At 31.0% G+C, this 10,002-nt stretch overlaps 1 long non-coding RNA gene across 2 annotated transcripts; it reads left to right on the plus strand.

Annotated features, from left to right (window-relative positions):
* Window positions 1–514: 514 nt before the first annotated feature.
* Window positions 515–2,162, plus strand: LOC121764844. 2 transcript variants are annotated; one of them, XR_006042641.1, is made up of 2 exons: window positions 515–807; window positions 1,856–2,162. It is a non-coding gene; the product is annotated as an uncharacterized LOC121764844 (long non-coding RNA). The 2 variants fall into 2 exon arrangements; XR_006042640.1 differs by having other exon boundaries at window positions 515–706.
* The last annotated feature ends 7,840 nt before the right edge of the window (window positions 2,163–10,002 follow it).

Below are 10,002 nucleotides of genomic sequence, written 5' to 3' on the forward strand. Positions count from 1 at the left end.
AACCTAAAAAATAGATCATCTTTACCATTTTAGATCATCTCCCAAAATTAGACTAAGTCTAAATATGAAAAGTATTTTTACTCAATTTCACACCGCTAATAATGTGGAGTGGGTCGGTACGGTATACCGTACTGAGAACGTCATACCGCATACCTTACCGAAAACTACGGTATGACAAAATATCATATCGAAGTTTCGGTATACCGCAATGCGGTATACCGTAAATTCCGTATGATTAATTTTTGATACTGTTATCTGACCTTTATTGCGGTATACCGAAGTACAGTATGGTATACCGTAATAGTGTTATGTAAAAAAAAACTATTTTATACACAAAATATTTAAAAGTAGGATTAGATTTGTAGTATATGTCATTCTCTGTGTTACATTATTATGCAGTCCGATTTACATTATAGGGGTATATTTGGAATATACAATATCAATTAGTTTTTTGTAACTACATGAGCAATAAATCCGGGGAAAATTATCAATAAAATCACTGATGATGAAACAACTCCCTACTCTTTCAATTTCTCTCACTCAAAACCCTAGTCTCCCCAATTCTCACCGGGAAACCGAATTTACTCCCGTTTTTCACAATCAACAGACGGATATCGTACATTATTCCAACATACGACAACCTTTCAACAATAGACGATCGATTTCAGTGATTCCGCGTCGGTCTACAATAGACTTTCAATTTCAGGTAATTTTCGAACATCAATTGTTTGGTTTTTGCAAATGGGTTTATGTTCAGGTAATCTACTCAACAAGGACGCAATCTCCTGCCGAATAATACAATCTTAGGTATTTGATTTTCGGTGTATAATGTACTCCATTGTTGAAGCTGTATTTTGATTTTGGGTGTATAATGTACGAAACCGTGTTCCTTTTTTTTCTATGGTCACTTTTGTTTGGGGCCGGTCTCCACATTAGATACGTGTTTGGTAAATTACCGGTCAAAGTTATTCGTGTTTTAGAAATGGGGTTCTATAAATCGTTGAATTTTGTGTTGTTCTACATTATTGCGTTGAATGTTGTTCTATTCAGCTCATTTTTCATCGAATGTTGTTGGTTTCGGTGCATTGTGTTTAGGTTCTACTTCTTTATTGATTCGATTATTTGGTTGTGAAATTTACATGGATAACTATTCAGATTTGCTTAATAGTGAATCGTTGTGTAATTCTGTGTAATTGTGAATCAATTTCATACATGATTTGTTTGGATGTGCTTCCTCGTTTAATACATGCTCATACAATGTTCCTCACCGATGTGCTACATTTTTGTGTAGTAATATACTTTGTTACATTAATACACTTCTTTGAAGATACATTATACGCTTCTTTAGAGTACAATATCTGTCTGCAGTAGGGATTAATACACTATTTAAGTGAATGTTTACATTATTTCACAATGTTGTGCACTAGTGAAGATTTTCTCTGTCTTTATTGATTATAAAGTTTTTGTAGCCATTACAGGCACTTTAGTTTCCAAATACTTGTAGTCTCATTCAGATTTCGATGTGAAAATAGATGAATGTACATTATTACATCATGGTCTCTTATATTATCACCTTATGATCTATAGTGTTCATGAATGTGCTACATTATGTGCGTACATAGTAGTACATTATTGATGTACATGTTTTACATTATGACCTGTTCTATTTTTACCAATACAGTACTTTATGTGCATTCACGCTATAAAATTATTTACATTATGCCAAGTGTGATTTTCGTTAATTACTATGTGATTTAGGCTACTTATTAATGTAAGCATTTATTCACTAATAATATAATTTGGAATTTAATGTAGTGTACCATTTTGACTAATGAATGAATTTGCTTTTGAATAGGTACAAAGAGGGTCAAAGTTAAATTGGATGACAACTTCGATGATGACATGCCAATTGTATTAGCTCACCAACCGCGGAAAGAAATGCGTTAAGAGATGGAGGAGATGGATGGTGATGATATCGGGGAACCTAGTTGCAGCAAGAAAGACATTTTAGTGCATCAGTAATTATAATGTAAATGTACATAAAAGTAATGTACACTTTAACAATGTACTAATGTACATCTACAAAATAATAAGATAGTCTCAGATTACATTACTTGTTGTAAAACCTATACATTATTGATGAACATAGATAGTTTGGTGCCTCAAATTATTGTAATGTAATGCCACATCATAATAATGTAAATTTTTAGCATATACTAGTAATCTAGAAATCTAACATAATATCAAATACCTTATTTGCGCGTGTCATACAGGGGTTAGTAATATGTTCGTGTACATTAAAATGCATAAGGTCACTTATATGATCATTGATTTTAATACTACATTACTAGTATTAACACGCGAGCTATGCACATGTACTTATCTTGTCTCACTCAAAATGAAGAATTTACTACTCCCCAGTGAATGAAACATTTATGCAATTTTAATTTATAATCTAAGTGAAGTAAAAATAATAAAATTAATGACAAAAATAAGATGTGTGACTAATGATCAAATGAGTATGAATTAATTAGAATAAGATATACAAATAAAGAAAATATGTGCAAGTAAAGATGTTTATTGAAAGTGCTATGCAAGTCATTAATCCAAATAAAAGGTAAATTAATATATAAATTTAATAGCTTAATTTATAAAAAATTAATTTGAAAAAAATATATGGAATATTATGCATATCCACATTAAATATATGAATAATTTAAATCATATAAATTTAAAACTTCTTTGAGAAGTCAAGATAAAAAATTTGTATTATCCAATAATCACATTTTAGTTGACTGTTTATTTATTTCTTTTAATTTCAGACCATAGCATAACTTGATATACATTTCCAAAGACTAAATGAATTTTTTATATTGGAAAGAATAAATTTCTTACTTCCCGCCACATATACGTATAAAAAGTAAATTACTACTATCACTTAAAATAACGATAATATTTTATGCATCTTGTTTGTTTTGAATAATGTCAGAATTTACACTACTCTTTATATTAAGAAGTTATACCAAGTTAGATTTAATTTTAAATATATTTAATGTCATCTTATTCCTTAGTTTAATCTATAAACTTAGTAGTATTGTTTAATTAGAGGCGAATTAAAATATAAGAACTAAAAACATTAATTGAGTAAATATGGGATGGAAATTGTAAGCATTACATATATGTGTTGTCGTTTAGCTTGTGAATTAATTAGGAGAAAAGTGTTGCAATAAATGATTAAATCTCAATTTTAACCTAAATAATTGGAAGGCAAACTAAACTCTCTAGCACAATTCCAATTTAACTCAAATATAAGGCTAATTAATATATAAATTTAATAACTTAATTATAAAAAAAATTAATGGTAGTGCACTATTTAAATGTGTTTTAACACTTCTTCAAGAAGTTAGCATTTTATTGGGCTATTATTTGTCTAATTGTTTTTGCCTTAAAAAATTATTTTTGGGTAGAAGACACCTCATCTTTCCATTTTCCCTCCAAAAAGGGCATTAAGGACTTTTCATCAAACTTGCTCTTTAGATTAGTATAGATTTGATAGTGTAACTTTACATTATTATGCTGTAAATATTCATTATAAAAAAAAGCATTCAATTACCAAGGCACGACCATTCAAAGACAAACATTCAAACCACCCCAAGTGCTCTACATCGTCATAAATCTAGAAAAAATACCCTATAAATCCATTTCAAATTACATAATACGAAACCATTTTTATAAGAATTTAAGCTTCTGACTTGTCTAGGGTCCGACTTCTTAGTCATGTTCACGTACTCTGTCACCGACCTCCTAAGTAGAGTATGTTGTCCTTTTTATTGCGCTTCTTTGCCTGTGCCTCGATGTCTCCCTCCAATTGTTGGCGAATCTGGTGGGATAATCGTACAAATGTACAAATGGAAAATAATGTACCACATCAGTATAATAATGTACAAATACAACACATACAAATGTAAGCGCTAACCAGATAATGTAGCTCATCAGTGAAATAATGTACAAATACAGCACATACAAGTGCAAGAGTTAACGACATAATACAAGTGCAAGAGTTAACGACATAATGTAGCTCATCACTAAAATAATGTAAAAATACAACGCATACAAATGCAAGAGTTAACCAGATGGTGTAGCTCATTAGTGAAATAATATAAAAACAAAACACGTACAAATACAAGATTTAAGAAGAACACCCAATCGAAAGCATCAAAATCTGACACAATAAAATCAGTGATAAACATAATCCCAACTGTAAAAATAGAGACAATCAAGTTGGAAATCAGTGATAAACAAAATCCCAACTGAAAAAAACAGAGACAATCTACATACACATGTAGATTTGATGACCAAACAATCGAATCGTTGAATTTATGACAAAATTGAACGTGGGATATAGTTTTTTTTGTCTTTACTTTTTCAACGTGGGATATAGTTTTTTTTGTTAATATGTACCATAGTATACCAACTCTAAACTATATATCATGATATATACATAATTGAAAGCTATATACATATATTTTATATAACTAGATCATAACTAAAAGTGAATAAAATCTCAATTAACTTTCATAAAATTTTAGTTTTTTTTTTTCAAGAACGCCCTTTGTGGGCGGGCGGTTTAGGCAGACCTCCAACCCGTAAATAATATCAAGATAAAATGTTCTAACAACATGATCTTAGCCCAAAAGTGACTAGGATCTAAACAAGAACATGAAGAAGCCATCAAATAACTAATGCTTCGATTAAAAATAAAATAACAATAACATATAATGGAATAAACGTTTATAACATGAAAGTTAATACTCCTACATAATAAACATATGAATATGAATATTTATATATAAGTAGTACTATTATTTGTTAAGAATTGGTATATATATATATATATATATATATATATATATGGTTTTAATCTATCAAAAGAAGTCCCTAAGTATAGAAATACAGACCATATATGGGCCGTTAGATATGTAGATGAATGACCACGATTTGGATTGCAAACTGAATCTTTTGGGGCATAATAAGAACGATTTATGTCATGTGAAGGGTAAATTAGGAATAGAAAAATTCATGAACCGTCGTTCGGTTTTTAAGAGCGGATTAAATGGGAGTCATTACTCCACACGCTAAGTTGGTGCTTGGGTTCTGGCGCCGTTCAATTTAACTCTATTTCACCAAAAATTCATCCCATTTTTCATCAAAAAACCACAAAATCAGTTGTGACAAAAACCATAATCTATCAAATCAATGAAGAACAAATCACATTTGACGATTCTGAAATCAACGAGAATGATAAACCTAGCGCCTTCTTCAGCAATGGTCGACACACGATCTTCTGGAACCGCGACGCATGACGGAAAAGGTTAGTAAGATTGTGTATACCAATTGTCTAAAACTTAACTCAAATCTGACCCAATTTTCACTTCAATTGGTTGGATGTAACCTACTCTATCAAAGAATGACGAAGAAGGTACCGCCAAAACCCAAACACAGAAAGGTATGTCGACTACATTTTCTAGGTTATTATTTGAAGGATTGTAGTTTTGGTTCTTTTTGGGCACTCTGTTATTTAATTGTGGTGTTTTTTTCATCAGCAATAGGTCAAAGTTCCACTCAAAACTTGACTGAACTGAGACATGGTATCGATGACCCAAAACAAGGTTAAAGTTATATGTATTTACCTTTTGATCCTCTGCTTTTGAAGTACTCATGAATTGAGATGGGATATGCTTTTATAATAGGAGACATATGGGAAACATGCTATGGAAAAAACTCATATTTTTTATGCTTTGTTTGTGTTAATGTTATACACTAATTTAATGATCTTTCAGATACAACACCACATAAATATATTTGTGTAGAAGGTGAAAGAGGGAAGGGAACTGCTGAAGATGTTCCCATTTCTGGAAAAGGTCCTTACATTAAACAGAAATCATAACTTGATATGATTGTGATACTATCTCTATTACACAATTGTTGTTTTATGACACTTATGTCTCTGTATTAACCTCATTCTTATGCACAAATGCATTGATAGGAGATTTTGAGTATTTAAGAGCTAAATATAATCGTGTGTTGATGGTTGCAAGAAATAATCATAGCGCATTATTGAATAAAGCGGCGGCATCCAAACATTATGCAAAGGAGGACAAGAAAACAAAGATCAACGTAGAAAAGATGATAGCAAACTACGGATCTTAATCAATGGTTATGTCATACCTAAAACTAAACTACTGAAACTTTTGTTCATTTCTTTATAGTTTACCACTATTTTACGTAAACAATGTTTAGACCTTGTAATTCTCGATTTTTGAACCATGTTTTATAAATGTCAGCCGGATGTTATTGTTACTTCACTATATATATTATTTCATCTGTATTTATTTTGGAGTCTCTATGTACTAGTAATCCAGTGTAATTTACCAATTAATAAAAATACAGTGCAATCAAAGCTCTCCGTCTGTCAAATTATTCTGCTGTTATTGACAAATTTAAAAATTAGGACAATTAATATGACCGAAAAATACAATAAAAATGACCGAAACAACACCTATTTTTTTCCATCCAACAATATTAATATGACTGAAAACTGCACTTACAATGACCTAAAGTTGCCATATTGAATAATACATTAGTCGTTTGAGTAAAAATAGAATCGGTTAAGGGTACTGCAATCCTCTTGTTTCTTGTAGTCGAAATACCATATGATGATAATTACTTCATACATTGGGTCATAATAAATGAATATTTGGGTCATGTCAGAGTATGAGTAATTTGTGTCATAATAATCCAATATTCGAGTCATTATATAACACTACGGAGTAAAATAAACGATAACCCAAACATCTTCCAGTCTTTTGGGTCAGACTAAATGAATATTTGGGTCATAATAATCAAATAATCAAGTCATTACATAAAACTACGGAGTACCAGAATGCGTCATACAAATCTGATTGAAATGTTCATATCAAACTATATTTATGGGATGGATCTGGCAACGACGGCGATGGAACAAATTGATACAAAAGTATATGATGAACGATGGTATAGGATTGAAAATGAAACGCAAACGGAACATATTGATGCAACGACGAAATCTAGAAACTAATTGCTCAAGAATAATAAATCTCTATGGAAATAAGTATAATGGAAGATCGTCTGATGAATATGGAAGATATGAAGGAGTTGAAGTTATGGAATGTTAATTCATCACTCACGCAGATGATTTGTTAGTGAGAGGCAACATTATAGGATTTTCCATAACAGACGATTACATGATATGACATAAGTAACCTTATAGGATTAATAATGATTAAAATAATAATATTTTAGAAATTAATATAGCCATTAGATATTCTAATCTTAAGATGATCTCGAGTAATCCTAAGGACCACATTTGGCCTCTATTTCTTTATTTAAACTCATTCTTGTTTTGATCAAAATCCTATATATATATATAGAGAGAGATGTGATCATATAATAACTCTCAAATCACTTAATAACCCTATAACTAAATATTAACCACACATATTTTCTAATCTTGTGGTTGAAATTCAAACTTAGATTTACTTCATAAAAAAAGGTGCAGGGGGTAAATATGTCATTTCTCTCATTTAATTTTTGAATTTCGCTCCATTCTTTCATTCTCTCTCAGTTCGATTCTCTTCTCTTTCTCAGCGATTTTGTTTCTATATTCCTCTTCTCATCGATTTTGTTCCCAGATTTTCTTCCGATTTGGTTCATTATTCCATAATCTCCAGATTTTGTTTCCATAATTCTCGCATAATTGTGAATTGTGACCGGTGAGATGTTTTCAATTTTGCGTTCTTATTTTCATTGATTACCTGTTCAATTGTTGTTAGAATTTGCTTCGATGGAGTCTGTAGCAAATAACGAAGGTAACAATCATTATCTATTATTTAGCTTATTGATTGTGTTCATATTTTAATTTATTGATTGTTTTGCTTCATGTATTGAATATCATTTAGTACGGAACATAATATCATTTTTACCAGTAATAAATATCATTTTTAATAAACCTCATGCGTGTTTTGTGTTATTTGAATAGAAACATTTCTTCCGAATTTATCTTGGAAATGGAGTTAATCCATCAATGGGGAGAATTGTCAAACTGTAAAAAACCAGACACATGACTATGCCATGGCAGACCGATACAAATAAAGTTGACTGTGGAGTTTATGTGATGCGCCATTTGGAGACTTACATGGGTGGTCCTGTTCGTAACTGGAATTCAGGTTTAACGAAGAAGGGGACAGTGACTTTCATAAAACTCCGTGCCAAATATACTGAAGCATTGCTTATTGGAGAAACTAACAAGAAGGGTTTTGAGACATTTACAATGATACAGCAGAAGTTTCAGAATGATAGCAAAAAAGGGGAAATCGATGTTGAAAAGATGATTAGAGAATTTGAACCCCCTAAAGAGATCTAGTAGTTGTAATAGTAACTTGTAAGACATTTTGTCACGTTAAAGTATCATTTTATCAGCTTATATGTCATTTCTTCAGCTTATATATCATTTTATAAGGTTACAGTCATTTTATCCGCTTAGATTATCATTTTATCAGGTTAAAGTGTCAGCTTATATAGTTTCAGAAGGTAAAATGATAGTTGCACTTGATAAAATGATGGTTTCAGGGGATAAAATGATAGTTTCAGAAGGTAAAATGATAGTTGCACTTGATAAAATGATAGTTGCACTTGATAAAATGATAGTTTTGGCTTATAAAATGAAATGATAGTTTTGCCGGATAGAATGATACTATGAGTTGATAAAATGATACTTTTACTGATTTGTAGGTATGTACATTCCTGCATACAATGATACTCTGAGTTGATAAAATGATAGTTTTGCCGGATAGAATGATACTCTGAGTTGATAAAATGATAGTTTTGCCGGATAGAATGATACTCTGAGTTGATAAAATGATAGTTTTGCCGGATAGAATGATACTCTGAGTTGATAAAATGATACTTTTGGCTTATAAATGTTAGGTTTACTGCATAAAATGATAGTTTTGCCGCATAGAATGATAATCTGAGTTGATAAAATGATACTTTTACTGATTTGTAGGTATGTACATTCATGTTTGTGATGATGCTTTGAAGCCAATGATTGATAGTTAAGATGATACTTTTGGCTTATAAATGTTAGGTTTACAACATAAAATGATAGTTTTGCTTGATAGAATGATACTCAGAGTTGATAAATTGATACTTTTGAAAGGATTGAACTTTTGACAAATCCAGACTTTTGAAAGGATTGAACTCTCATTTTATCCCATGAAACTATCATTTTATCCCCTGAAACCATCATTTTATCAAGTGCAACTATCATTTTATCCCCTGAAACTATCATTTTATCCCCTGAAACCATCATTTTATCAAGTGCAACTATCATTTTACCTTCTGAAACTATCATTTACTAAATTTCAATGAGTTCAAAACAACAGAGAGAGCATAACTTGTCACTTAAGTAGAACAAAACACTACTCACAAAATCAGCACTCAAATAAACTGCTTCGAATCTGCATTACTGCTGCATACAATTTTCTAAACCAAAGCGTTTTACTAGTAGCAGATCATGGCTTCTCAAGTGTAAAAGATCAGGAGGTTAGGATATGCAATAAGGTATGAATTGATGATACAAAACCAAGTATGAAGTAAATTCAAAGTAAATTCATCATGCTGTCATATGTAACTCTAAATCTACACTAAAAAACTATAGAATCTAAAAAAAACGAGAATCGCTGGCAAAATGATAAAATCGAGCAAAAACAAAAGTGAAATAAGTAAAAAACTTCATCCACCCTTTCTTCGATGATGCTTGATCGTTTTTCGTCCTCATATTCCAGAATTTGGATGGTTTTTCCTTCGAAACTGAAGAAGCAAGGGTTTGAATGTGATTTGGAGGGTTTGAGTGTGAGAGAAATTGAATGCAGCGTCTAGTTCATGTTTTCTTTTTACGCGCCC

The sequence above is a fragment of the Salvia splendens genome, chromosome 14, assembly GCF_004379255.2.
Source record: "Salvia splendens isolate huo1 chromosome 14, SspV2, whole genome shotgun sequence".
Classification (NCBI taxonomy): Eukaryota; Viridiplantae; Streptophyta; class Magnoliopsida; order Lamiales; family Lamiaceae; genus Salvia; species Salvia splendens.